Consider the following 14437-nt stretch of genomic DNA (forward strand, 5'->3'; position numbering starts at 1 on the left):
GTAACTGCTAATGCTATCAATAATAATAATTAAAAAAAAAAAAAAAAAAAAAAAAAAAAAAAAAAAAAAAAAGGGTAGGCTGTCCAAATTCACAAACACCGACTTCCGGTTTTTGCGGTCGTCGGAGGACCCATCCTCCTTCAACCGGGTAGGAAGGATCCTAAGCATAGACATATAAATAACTAGACGCCTCATTGGCCGCTCTGAGCCGTTGCTGCGATACGTCAACGCCGCCGCCATGTTAGTGAGGGCAAGACTGCCTTAAAAATACATGGAAGTAAACGGGGAGCTCCGGTTTTTTCTGAATAAAAACACAATAACGTTCACATTTATCAACCGATTTCAGGTTTGTGATCTACGTGCAGTTAAAAACTTTGCCTCCAGTTATTTAGTTAGGTTTGGAAAATTATTAATTTTCGTAAGGAATTGTGAAAGCTCACATTTGTCTCACTTCTTGATTTCGTTTATTATTTTCGGTTTACAATTCTAATGTTAATTTAGTATAACTGTGACATATGAATGTAATTTAATTTGAATATTCATTTAATTAAATGTATTTGATTTTATTGCCTTGTCTGTGTTCAATCCCAACATTTTTCTCTTTTTTCTCTCTTTCGTGTCTCAGATCAGAACACAGCTCATTCCCTTTGAAATTCTGTGATAAAATCTAAGTAATACATCTTTAAACACTAATAATTTACTATTGTTGAGAAAATTTAATAAAACAAGTAAATACAAATCAAAAAGTGACACACTAGCCTACAGATGAACTCCACAACAAATAATAACACATGTAACTGATGAGGCTATGGATCCAGTGAAAATGAAAATATGAACTGATACAGTGCACAGTAGAAATATAGTAAAAGTTATATGTTATATTAAAAAGTACATGTAGTACAACTTAAAGTAAAGTGAATAATATGAAAAGCGAGTACAACGCTACAATAACATATTCGATATAATAGATTTATAATAGTATAAAATTATTTGTATAATATGAATAATACCATAATAAATAACTGAACAACAATAGGTTAACAATAACTGAACAACAATAGGTTAACAATAGCAAGAAGAATATGTAATATCAAGGGTGGAATAATACAGAATAGACAAAAATGAAGAATAAATTAATAGTAAATTAAAGAGTAAAATAAAAAAAATTGAAATGTAATTTTAAAATACTATTTGTGTAATAATTATTAATCAAATTCAGACACAATATAAAAAAAATTGTGGACATGAGTTCCAGATTGTGTTTAATTAATGAGCTCCTTAAGTAAAATATATACATGTATAATATATACATGTACACACACATATATATATATGTATATATATGTGTATATATATATATATATATATGTATATATGTGTATATATGTATATATATATATGTGTGTATATATATATATGTGTGTGTATATATATATATATGTGTGTATATATATATATATATATATATATATATATATATATATATATATATGTATGTATGTATGTATGTATATATATATATATATGTTCTATATTGCACATTACACACACTCATGCAGAAAACACACACATTTTGAAACAGTGATTTATTTTTCCATGTATGTTAACACATATGAATGTTTGGGTGTGAGTGTGTAAGGTTTACCTTGCACAACAAAATCTCAAAGTATAGTTGTTTATCACAGACCAGAATATGAGATGCTCCCCTCAAAAACTTGATATTAATCAAAATTAATAATAATTATAACAACATCACAATGAGTTTATCATGATATTGCAGCTGGATTCACTATGAGTTCCTGTGTTTTTCATTTCTAGGCTATTAACATCATGTAGTTTTTGTGTAAAGACACACGCAGTACATTATCAGCATAAAACAGCCTGTGCAAAGCTTTTTAAAAGCAGTCTATAGTCTTAGAATATGAGCTGGTCATTGTGTCGATTCATTCAGGGCTGCTCTGGGTTTAGTACAAACACAACACTAGTCTGTGGAGGAATAGTCTCGTCTCTGAGAACAGCTTTCCTCAGCTTTCCTTAAGGCTGTCCTTGTCCTGTTTGCAAATGGCTAAAAGAGAAGAAAAAAGAATACATAGAATCAGTTCACAGTTTTATGAAAAGCAATGAAATCCTCATAAACAAGTGATGATAAACTTAATCTGTAACACTTTTGAAAAACGGTCCATTAGTTAATATTAGTTAACTACTTTAGTTAACATGATCTAAGCTAGAACAATCCTTCTACAGCATTTATTAATCTTAGTTGATGTTCATTTCAACATTTCCTAATGGGTCATTCTCACGAAACTGTTGAAACGCCATGTCACTGGTGATTTTAGATATTAAACATGCAATTTAGTAATATATAAAAACACCATAATAAAGACAATACTGTTCTCTACCTTGCACAAAGAGTAATTTCAACATAGGAATTAATTATTTTTGCATTTTATTGCGTTTTCTGCTGAAATTCTCATTACCGCAATGCGTCCAGCTGTATCTTAACTTATGTTATGTTGTAATTTAAACAAATTACAATAAAAATATTCTGAAAAAAGTAAATGGATATTCTTCTATAATTTTTCACATGACAGAAAAATGACAGATTGAATATTCATGTACAATAATTATGATACAATAGTGGAAATATAAAGTGTCCATGACTAATGTTCTCATCCTCCGCAATATTTTTTGAGGGTCATTTATGCACACATTTTTTTTTTAAAATATAAATCTTGATTTTAAATTAAGCAACACATGAGGCAGAACCTTCAAAATACCAACAAGGTAGGCAGATATCTTCATATTGTTCCAGTTAAAAGTGTAAAATTCTCTTGTCAGAACGTCTACACGCCAAATTGATTATCATCACCGAAACGGGTAGTTTTCCACATTTAGAAAAATATTAGATTACAAATTTTCTATGAAAATATACTTAATTAATGCCTGATTATATCTACTGAGTAATAAATTTGCTAAATCATCATGGTTTCTCTGTTGTTAGCAAAACATGCTAAGACACCTCATCCTCCGCAACACCATTTTCACTCACCGCAACAATTTAAGGCCAGTTGCGGTAGAGAGAACCTCTTTTTCGGTAATGAGAATTTAATCATACAGACTATTTTTAAATGTATAAAATTAGTTATTAAATTAAATATTATTTAATAACAAAACAAAAAAGCTTAAGCAAAGGCTAGGGTGACCAATTTCAGAGAAAACGTTTATACCAACCCACCAAACCCCAGGAAGGAGAGAGACATTGTGGGTTAGAGGTTACAGCAGGAGTAGTTATCAAAAATTGTTGGGAATCCTACACAAATGTTGGTGCATCTATCATTATGAGGACTTTCTATAAGTGTAATGATTTTTATACTGAGCAACAGAACTTTGTGTGTGTTTGTGTGTGTGTGTGTGCGCACTGCTGTGTGTGTGCACTTCGGATGGGTTAAATGCAGAGCACAAATTCTGAGTATGGGTCACCATACTTGGCTGTATGTCATATTGGAATAATTTCTAAAGGATCATTTGACACTGAAACCTGGAGTAATGATGCTGAAAATTCAGCTTTGTCACCACAGAAATAAAATTCTGGTTTAAAGTATATTAAAAAGATAACAATCACTTTATCATAATATTACTGTTTTTACTGTAGTTCTGATCAAATAAATGCAGCCTTGATGAGCAGAAGAGGCTTTAAAAAACTTTTATTATTTTTTTTTATTGATGCTAAACTTTTGAATGGCAGTGTATTTAGATATGACAAAATGCAGCAGTTTTAAATTCTAATTCAAAAACAATTATTATAGAATGGTTAGGGTTAAATTGAAGGAGAACATCTTTATGGAAAAAAGAAAAATATATTGTGAACCATCTTTTTAGGAATGAGCGATTTTGGATAAACTTTAGGTAAACACATGGGTGTACTCTTTACCAGAACCAACTCTTTCAGTAGAAAGAAAAAAATCCACTTGAGTTATCATAGACTACATTCCCACTGTCAATGACAATTAATAAATAGTTATTACATAATTACATGATTATTACATAAAATATAAAATAAGAAACATTATTTTGTAATAATGTATTGTGAATATTTTTTTAATAATAAAACTAAAATTACAAAACTAATATTAAAGCTGCAAGCAGCGATGAACGGGCCCTCGCACCCGGGCTCACCGGCAGTAAGTGGCTTTAGTAGATATGTGAACGGTGAGAAATATGCATTTAAACTCAGAAATATAAGTGGAATATGTCAAAGTTTATTCCATATATCTGCCAATTTTCCTGTTGTAAGCAGGTGGCGCTGTCATTATAATGGAATATTGGCCTTCAGATGTGTTCAGGCCAGGACTCTTATCGAACATGTGAAGTTTAGGGAAGATTGAACATTTAATGCCTGAGTTACAACAACTTCTCTTCCGATGGCGAGACATCAAATTTTGTCATGGCGCCATGGACACACCCTTTAACAAAATCTCAAGATCTCCACAATTTAACATGGCAAAGAACTTTAGATTAGACTGACCAAAATAAAATTTGGATGTCATAAAATTTCTTGGAGTAGTTATTTGCAGTGTAAAACATTGACACTTCCTGTTGCCAATAGGTGGCGCTATGACTATAACTGAATATTGGCATGTAGATCTGTTCAGGTCAAGAGTCTTATCCAACATTTGAAGTTTGGGGCAGATTGGACATTGTATGTCTGAGTTACAGCAACTTCCTTTTTCATGGCGAAACATCGAAATTTGTCAGGCCGCCATGGACCCGCCCTTTAACGAAACCTCAAGTCCTTCGCAATTTATTATTGCAAAGGGCTTTAGATTACACTGACCAAGTTTGGTATTGATCTGAATAAATCTCTAGGAGGAGTTCGTTAAAGTACAACCCCTGAAAATGGCAAAAACAACAGCAATTTTGAAGGGAAAATTCAAAATAACCGACTTCCTGTTGGGATCCGGATTTCGTACCAAGAGACTTTTTTGTAGGTATTGGAGTGTTACATGTGTGTACCAATTTTTGTACATGTACGTGAAACATAGCTCGAGGCGCACTCCGTTGAAAGTGTATAGGTGGCGCTATAGAGCCATTCTGCCACACCCGGTGGAATATTGGCCTGAAGATCTGTTCAGGCCAGGACTCTTATCACACATGTGAAGTTTGGGGAAGATCGGACATCTTATGCCTGAGTTATAACATCTTTTATTCGCATGGCGAGACATCGAACTTCGTCGCGGCGCCATGAACAAGCCTTTTAACAAAAACTCAAGATCTTCACAACTGAACATCGCACAGGCCTTTAGATTAGACTGACCACAAAAAAGACATTGATGTCATAAAATTTCTAGGAGTAGTTCGTCGCAGCGTAAAATATGTCACTTCCTGTTGCCAATAGGTGGCGCTATGACTATAACTGAATATGGGCATGTCAATCTGTTCAGGTTCGGAGTCTCATCAAACATGTGAAGTTTGGGGCAGATTGTTCATTGTATGTGTGAGTTATAGCAACTTCATTTTTCATGGCGAATCATCGAAATTCGCCAGGCCGCCACGGACACGCCCTTCAACAAAAAGTCAGGATCTTCGCAATTTAACATCGCAAAGGCCTTTAGATTAGGCATACCAAATTTGGTGTTGATTTGAAGAACTCTCTAGGAGGAGTTCGTTAAAATACAACACATGGAAATGACCAAAATTACACAAAATATGCTCATAATATTAAAAATAACCGACTTCCTGTTGGGTTTAGAATTTCGCTCCAAGAGTCTTTTTTGTAGGTATTGGTGTGTTACATATGTGTGCCAATTTTCGTGCATGTACGTGAAACATAGCTGGAAGGCTGTTGATTTTCTTGGTATAGGTGGCGCTGTCGAGCCATTTTGCCACACCCTCTTCTGAATCCTATATCAGACGAAAATTTTCACCAGGTTTGACGAGTGTGCAAAGTTTCATGACTTTTTGAGCATGTTAAAGCCCTCAAAAATGCGATTCATTCGGGAGAAGAAGAAGAAGAAGAAGAAGAAGAAGAAATATAGCTGCAAGCAGCGATGGCGGGCTCAAGCCACCAATGCCATCACCACCCCGGTGGCATCAGGTAAACTGTGCCCAGCGGGCACATGCATTCACAATATCCCTCTGGCAGTGAGGTTTTAAAGGATATGGCAGTTAAAGGGCTAATCCGAATCATCTAGACTTTAAAAACACATTCACTGAACAATATATATATATATATAACTTTAGTAACACTTTACAATAAGATTCCATTTATAAACATTGTGTTAACATGAACAATATTTATATAGCATTCATTCATGTCAGTTAATATTCCAAACTTAAACATTAAAACATTGTTTTATTGTGATTTTTTTCCAAGCACATTTTACCAATTCCAAACCATATCAATCTTAATAACTACCATTATTTTTTATTTAATCATTTATGAGTGCTATACAATAGTCCAGGAAAGCTGGAGGAGAAAAACAGGTCAAGAAGAACTGACCAAAGAATTATAAAATAATTAGGAATTAATGTGAAGATTAATTTTTAGTCAATTCTGCAAGACAGACTTTCAGGAAAGGAGGTGGAATAAAAATGAGCTCCTAAATCTTAATCCCGGATTCTGGAAGATATATTCCTCAAACCATCGGACAAGAGGAGGTGGTGCTGGTCCTTCACGAGTCACTATAATCTGTGCATAAAGCCTATATATAAAGACTTAATATATAGTATTTCACAATACTTCATGGTATTCTAATTAAATCATTTTTTGGAATCTTAGATCTCTCAGAACCTAACACATTGTAATTCTGAGACTCCAGGAAAGTGTCAGTTCTGTAAAATGTTGGCACTGGAGACTAAATGCTCCCTGATAGTTTCACACCTAATTCACTTAACACACACACAAACACACACACACACACACACACACACACACATTAACCACAGTGACAGAGGGACAGAGTGACATCAGATGTATGATAGTTTTTTAATTTTCTATCATCCATATAGTGTTGTATAGTCATGAAACTATGCATATTTCCTCAGAATGACTTGTCTTCTATGTGTACATTTTTTTGAAGTGTTTAGAAGCTGCACTTTAAAAAAATAAAAGACATTTACTGGTTACTTTTTTATTGTTATTTCAAAAAATCACCATGACAAAACCATTCAAGCTATCCAAAATTCATTCACACCTGTTCTGTAAGATTAATTCTTTAAACAGTGGTAAAAGAGGATGTGGTGCTGATCCTTCAAGAGTCACTCAAAACGTATCTGTCCATAAAGCTTATAAAGAATTATTCTTAATATACAGTTCACAATACTTCAGCTTGTTATTCTAATTAAGTGAGAGTCATTTTATCAGTAAAATACATACAATTCATATAATTTTTTATTTAAAGATTTCTATAAATTATTTAAATCATACTTGTTTTACAATAATTATTTAAAAGTAATCCTATAGCTCCATCTGGTGGCCACTATTGGTACTAAGAATTGCAAGCTTGATTTATAAGTTATGATAGTTTTAATTTTATGCTGGCTCTTGAAAATGATAAAGCTATGAAACTTACTGTGCTTCCTTCAAATGAGGACTTCTACTTATATAAAAAATTATGAAGAGTTAGAATGAAAAATTTTAAAGATATAGTAAAATAACTATTGTATTTTTTTTATTTTACTTTAATAAATCGCTATGGCCACACCATTTAAGGTGTCCTAAACCCATTCGCAATTTAACATCTTCAGTATATTGGCTTCATGTTAAAAAAGTTTGCTGTGAACTTGTGTCTTCTTGGAGGAGTATGAATTCATTTACAGGCTGATTTGATCATAAATCCACAATAAAATTTCTGAGTTCTGTATCAATCTGTGTTGTTGTTTGTTTATTTATTTATTTATTTTTTCATAGGAAGATAACTGACCCTTTACTCTCCTTTTTAATAAATGTGCTTATAAACCAAGAACAAGCTTTTTATAGCTGTATTTATAAACTGCTTACTACTGACTATTAATATTGGGACAAGGCTTTATAAAGCATGAACTGAATATTTACTTTTTGAGTTTGAAATTATTATTTGCAGCACAAATAAGGTTTTTTAGGATTTTTAAAAATCCCTAAAACTGTCAGAAAAGGATAAGGCCTATAAGATTTCTATGTGAGTGGCTAAATTTATTTGTTTTTATAACTATAATGCATAAACTATGAAATTATACAAAATGTATAAAAATGTACAACAGTTATTGTTTTCCCATGTTTTTTATTTTTTATTTTTTATTTTTTTATTATTTACATTTCAAAAAATTTGCCTACTGCAATCATTCTAAACAGCTTGAATAAAACCTGTCAATATTTATTATAGACCACTGTAACTGTGTATAATCTAAGAAACAAGTTTATTATGAAAATAAAAGTGTGTACACCAGATAAATTGGACGATAAAGAAATTGCTAACAATAGTATAATAGAGCATGTTTTAGGTTTTTAGGCGTTTAGATGCAGAAATGGACAAATCAAATGTAAAATAAAATGTAATTGATTTAATTAAATATAGATTAAGTCTTGTTAGAGCAAAATAATAAATAAATACCTACACACATTAAAAAAAGAAGCCATGATGAATGAGTTTAATTTTTTATATAGATTAAAATTGAAGACAGAAGCAGCTGGTATACGCGGTCACTTAATATTCAAATCCAGTAGATCCACTTCAGATTTATTTCTCAACAGTTTATGTTCACGTGGCTGTTTTCGTTTATATTAGCCAAGCTATTATGTGTTTTGAAATAATCTTGTCCGTGATGTGTTCGTTCGTACGACGAAAGGCGGAATCCTGCAGCTCGAGAGATACATGTTATTCTTCCAGTCGCGCTTTCAAACAGTCTTGCAGACTTAAACGGGTCACAAACACCTGCATTTAGCTCTTGTTGTGTTATAATGGGTTTATTGTGTGCATTTGTGGTAATATTTTATTTAAAAAAGCTCTTAAACAAGAATAAATTCGTTTGTTTTGAGCTCGACACTGTACGCGCTGATCGGAGGCAGTGATTTCAGATAGGCAGCCACAAATATTTCATTTTCACACAAACAGCTCAAAAACATCTGAATTTAGCTCTTGGTGTGTTCTAATTGGTTGATTGTGTGATATCGCTGTAATAATTTATTTTTAAAAGCTTTAAAACAGGAATAAATTCGTTTTTTCTGAGCTCTTTACTCCAGACGCTCGTGGTCACAGCGGTGATTAATCTCTCCTATTTCTCACGTATCTCTGGCCAGAAATAATTTATCCATGAGCCCTGAACCGGTAATAATCAGATATGTTGGTTTAGCTTGTCAGTGTGAATTAAATCCAAGTATTTGTTTGTATTTTAACCGATTTAAAAGTGAAAGTAAAAGTCCGGTAATTGAACCTGTAGGGGCGCTATTTCTCTCAGACAATGGAAGTCTGAAGCACATACACTCAAACAGAGGGACAGAGTGAGATGAGATGTCTGACAGTTTTTTAATTTTCTGTTATCCATACAGTGTTGTAAAGTCGTGAAACTATCCATATTTACTCAGAATGACTTTTTTTCTGTATGAAAAAAGGTTTTGAAGTGTTTGGAATTTAAAAATGCAGGACAATTAATAATTCCATTTTTACTGTCATTTAAAAAAATCACCACGACAAAACCGTTCAAGCTATCCAAAATCCATTGGCAATTTAAGTTGTTTAAAATGTTTTGGCATCATGTAGACAAAGTTTGGTGAGTATAGTGTTACTCTCCTCTGAGCAGTATGCATTAATTCACAGCTAAATGTAAAAAAAAAATCCACATTCAAATCAAAATAGCTGACTTCCTGTTGATCGTAGCTGATGACTGTGAATTAGAAAGTTGTCCGTCTTAAAAAGAACAATTTATGTACCAAGTTTGGTGTCTGTAGCTAAAACTAACCCCCCCACTTTTGACAAAAGGTGGCGCTATAGAGTGCCTCCTTCACGCCCTTTTAAAAGCTTTTGCCATTGTCTAGCTATCACTAATACTGATATGTGTTTTGAGTTTCATGTAAATCTGAGCTTGTTGTCTGCCTCAAACTCACCATAACAGAACATTCAAGTTTGACACGTTGCCATGGCAACACTATATCAGATATCAATATCCCCACAACAGATTTACATCGGCCGTGTTTTGTCATTATTCTGATGAAGTTTTAAGTAAATAGAGTAAAAATAAGATGCTGAATTCAAAGCATTTGGAAAATGACACACTTCCTTCTGCCAGTTGGTGGCGCTATAATGTTGACTCTTAATAGTCACATATATACAATCGGTATCATACAACGAACAAACCCATGAAGTTTGATCAAATTCAGGAAATGTATGTGGATGTAATTAGACATTTCCTGTTTCTCATTTCTCGCCATAAGTTCCACGCCTCGCTACGGGCAAACCGTTCGAGATATCAAAAATCCCCTCGCAATTTTTCATCCCCAATGTCTTGAGATCATGTTCACCGAGTTTCGTGGCGAACGGGTTGAAAACCTCAGAGGAGTATTTCAAATTCCAGAGCATGCTTTTTTTAAACAGCCCTGAATAGCTGACTTCCTGTTGGGCGGAGCCTAGGACATAAAGTGTGAAAGTTGTTCGGCTCAATGAGATCTATGAGTGTACCGAGTTTCATATAAATACATGCAAGTGTGTGTGAGCTATGGTTCAAGATTTCTGAAGGTGTTCCAGGGGGCGCTGTAGAGCCCCTGTGCCACGCCCGGGTCCCAGTCTCTGTGGCGTCCTGATGGCCGCAGATTCCAATGTGTGTGCCAATTTTCAAGAGTTTTTGAGCATGTTAAGGCCCCCAAAAACCCCCGGAAGGTTTAATAAAAAATAAAAAAAATAATAATAAGAATAATCCTTAGAAGAACAATAGGGCTCTTCGCCCCTTCGGGCTTGAGCCCTAATAATAATAAAAAACAAAGCAGATACAAGAGGGTCCTCGCACCTCGGTGCTCGGGCCCTAATTAGTCTTGTTTGTTTTCTAACATTGCACTATTAAGTATTTATTTTTGTGGAAAACCACAGGGTCCCCTTTAAACAGCTTCTCTTAAAACTTATTCATAAAGCAGCTGTGACAGAATTTTACTAAGGAATGGGGAGAAATCTTAAGCTAAGAAAAAGAGTGAGGATGACCTTTTTGGTATGGATGATGTCAGCATGATTACTAACTACACCCACAGTGATTGGCTGATAAGGGATGGGTATCTGTCAGTTATTTTATAATATAAATATTGTAGAATGAGATATCATGTTGCCATAATCAAATAAAGATTTCAAAATAAAAATGTTGCAATATTCAAATAAAGTTTGAACTAGAGTGTCACTAATTAAACAAGCATATGTTCAGCTAATTGTCAGCCTCTACATGTCTGCATCTTATAAATAATTGTTATATGTATAAGCAGCCTTTTAATTAACAGACTAGAATTATTATGGCTGATATGACAGTAAGATTTAGTACAAAGGTAAAATAAATCCAAACTGGATTGCTGTGGAAACAGCCATTTTAATATTGTGTATGATTTGGTCTTTGTGATTTAGCTGTCCTCTTGACTACCACTAACTTTTCACAGATTTAAGAGCTGATTTTTACATAAAAACACTTTATGAAGTACTTGAAGAAGAGTCAAAGAGTCCTAAAGATGTGGAGTTAGGATCAACATTTAGTTTCACTTAAAATATTTTGTGAAAATGGCCCCTGGTGTTTTTACCCTATGTTATCTAGTTATGAAGCACTGCAAAATAATTTATGCCAATATTATCTAATTTATTTTCTACATTAAATATTATTTGTTTGACTATACCACATACTTAATATGCCTATTATCATTACCGAAATCATGAACCTCATTTCCGTAACCTATGTATCATTACCGCAACATGCATTCTTTTAAGATTTATTTAAGAAATTGAAAAATAGTAGTCTGCTTTTAAATGTATGTGCAGAATCTATACATTGTGTTCTTTCAGGTTTGCCACATCATTTTGAAAATATTTCAGTTTTTAATGAAAAAAAAATATAAAAATGGGTTGCAAAATGCAGAAGGTGTTGCGGTAATGAGAGAAATAATTGAAAAACACATAAAAATGTTATTATAAAAATATATTTTATACCAAAGTTTCAAGTAACTGTGCATGACTGTTAATAAACCATTTTTAAAAATGTTAAAATGTATTATTTTTCCCCATGGCACTGGACTTTTCAGAGTGTTACGGTAATGAGATTTTTAACGACATGTTTTGGAAAATATGTTAAAAAAATTGTTGAATTGTCAGTAAAACTTATTTCAATTTATGGTCACCGACACTTCAGACCTGGCTCTTAATGCTTAAAAAGAAAATTTGTTGATACAAACATTTTTTTAAATGTCATATATGAAACCTTTGAAACTACGATTTCGTGAGAATCACCCTAATGCATTATTTAAAACAAAAGCTGTGCTTGTTAACATTAGTTAATGCACTCTGAATTAGCATGAACTAACGATTAAAAACTGTATTTTCATTAACTAACATGAACAAAGATGAATAAATACAGTAATAAATGTATTGTTCATTGTTTGTTCATGTTAATTAATACATTAACTAACATTAACTAAAGGACTAGTATTCTAAAGTGTTACTTCATCTGTGTAAATAAGTAACGGTAGTGAAATTAAAGAGAGAAGTTTTAGCTCCATCATTAATCTAGACAGTCAAAGGGCTCACTCTGTATATTGTGCTCATAACACCATTTAGTTTATTATATAAATGGCAATATAAGTTAAAACGTAATAAGAATTAATTTAAACTCTGAGTTCTTATAAAGTCTCAGCCTTCACTGCTAACTACGCTAGCGATATTATTAATCGTCTGACACTGGTGGTTAATTAAGCTGTCAACATAAAGTTAAAAATGACCAAAAACATCGAGAAATAACAGCTGAGTCTTACCTGTGAAAGATAACACCCCGAGATCTGTTTTTACTATCGTGTGACGGTTTGTAGGTGTCCAATCTGTCGATGAGTCAGATATGTTTTCTTCTGTCCTGATGTGAGTTATGACAGTTGCCCGCTCCAATATGGCGGCGACGTTGACGTGCGGTCGAGCGGCCAATGAGGCGTCTAGTTATTTATATGTCTATGATCCTAAGGAGGATGCAGACCCTGAATTTGGACACAGCTATAGACAGTAAAAGAACATCCACTCTTCCTCGTCTTTAATTTTGGCGGTTTGCAAACGAACTAAGAAAGAGGTGCTTCACCGCCACCTGCTGGACTGGAGTGTGAACAAAACTATATACAGTACAGACCAAAAGTTTGGAAACATTACTATTTTTAATGTTTTTGAAAGAAGTTTCTTCTGCTCATTAAGCCTGCATTTATTTGATCAAAAATACAGAGAAAAATTTAATTTTGTGATATATTATTACAATTTAAAATAATTGTTTTTAAATGTATTCTACTTTAAATTATCATTTATTTCTGTGATGCAAAGTTGAATTTTTAGGATCATTATCACATGATCCTTTAGAAATCATTCTAATGATGATTCATTATCAAAGTTGGAAACAGTTCTGCTGCTTAATATTTTTTCAGAACATGTGATACTTTTTAGGATACTTTGATGAATAAAAAGTAAAAAAAATATAAAAAAGAAAAGAAGCTATCTTTTTAAAAAAATAAATATTTTGTAATAACAATATACACTACTGGTCAGTAATTTTTTTTCTTTCTTTTTTTAAAATAAAATCAATACTTTTATTCAGCAAGGATGTGTTAAATTGATAAAAAGTGACAGTAAAGAAAATATATGATTATAATATATATTGTTAGAAATGTTTTTTTATTTTGAATAAATGCAGTTCTTTTTACCCTTTTATTGATCAAATATATCAGCAGAACTGTTTCCAACACTCATAATAAATCAGAATATTAGAATGATTTCTAAATGATCATGTGATCGACTGATGTTACATGTGACACTGAAGGCTGGAGTAATGATGCTGAAAATTCAGCTTTGCATCACAGGAATAAATTATTTTTTTAAGTATATTCAAATAGAAAACTATTATTTTAAGGTTTAATAATATTTCACAATATTGCTGTTTTTTCTGTATTTTTGATCAAATAAATGCAGGCTTGATGAGCAGAAGAAACTTCTTTCAAAAACATTAAAAATAGTAATGTTTCCAAATTTTTGGTCTGTACTGTACATATATATATATATATGTGTGTATATATATATATATATATATATATATATATATATATATATATATATATATATATATATATATATATATATATATATAAGCAATTCAATTTTATAATCTAATTAATTACATGATGTGGTTATTAATTCATCTAAATAATCGCACTTCAAATTTGGAGAAATTACTCTGAAAATATTAAAGTCAGTGTAGTGCA

The 14437-nt window shown here is 32.4% G+C and overlaps 2 long non-coding RNA genes across 2 annotated transcripts in view; both read right to left on the reverse strand.

The window, feature by feature from the left end:
- The window catches only part of LOC127934906 (uncharacterized), a 112858-nt gene that overhangs the window by 29215 nt on the left and 69206 nt on the right, over positions 1–14437 (reverse strand). The window lies entirely within an intron of this gene.
- Positions 1572–13088, reverse strand: LOC127934904 (uncharacterized). The gene is made up of 2 exons (XR_008147928.1): positions 12962–13088; positions 1572–2065 (listed from the first exon to the last, which is right to left on the reverse strand). It is a non-coding gene; the product is annotated as an uncharacterized LOC127934904 (long non-coding RNA).

The sequence above is a fragment of the Carassius gibelio genome, chromosome A19, assembly GCF_023724105.1.
Source record: "Carassius gibelio isolate Cgi1373 ecotype wild population from Czech Republic chromosome A19, carGib1.2-hapl.c, whole genome shotgun sequence".
NCBI classification, from domain to species: Eukaryota; Metazoa; Chordata; class Actinopteri; order Cypriniformes; family Cyprinidae; genus Carassius; species Carassius gibelio.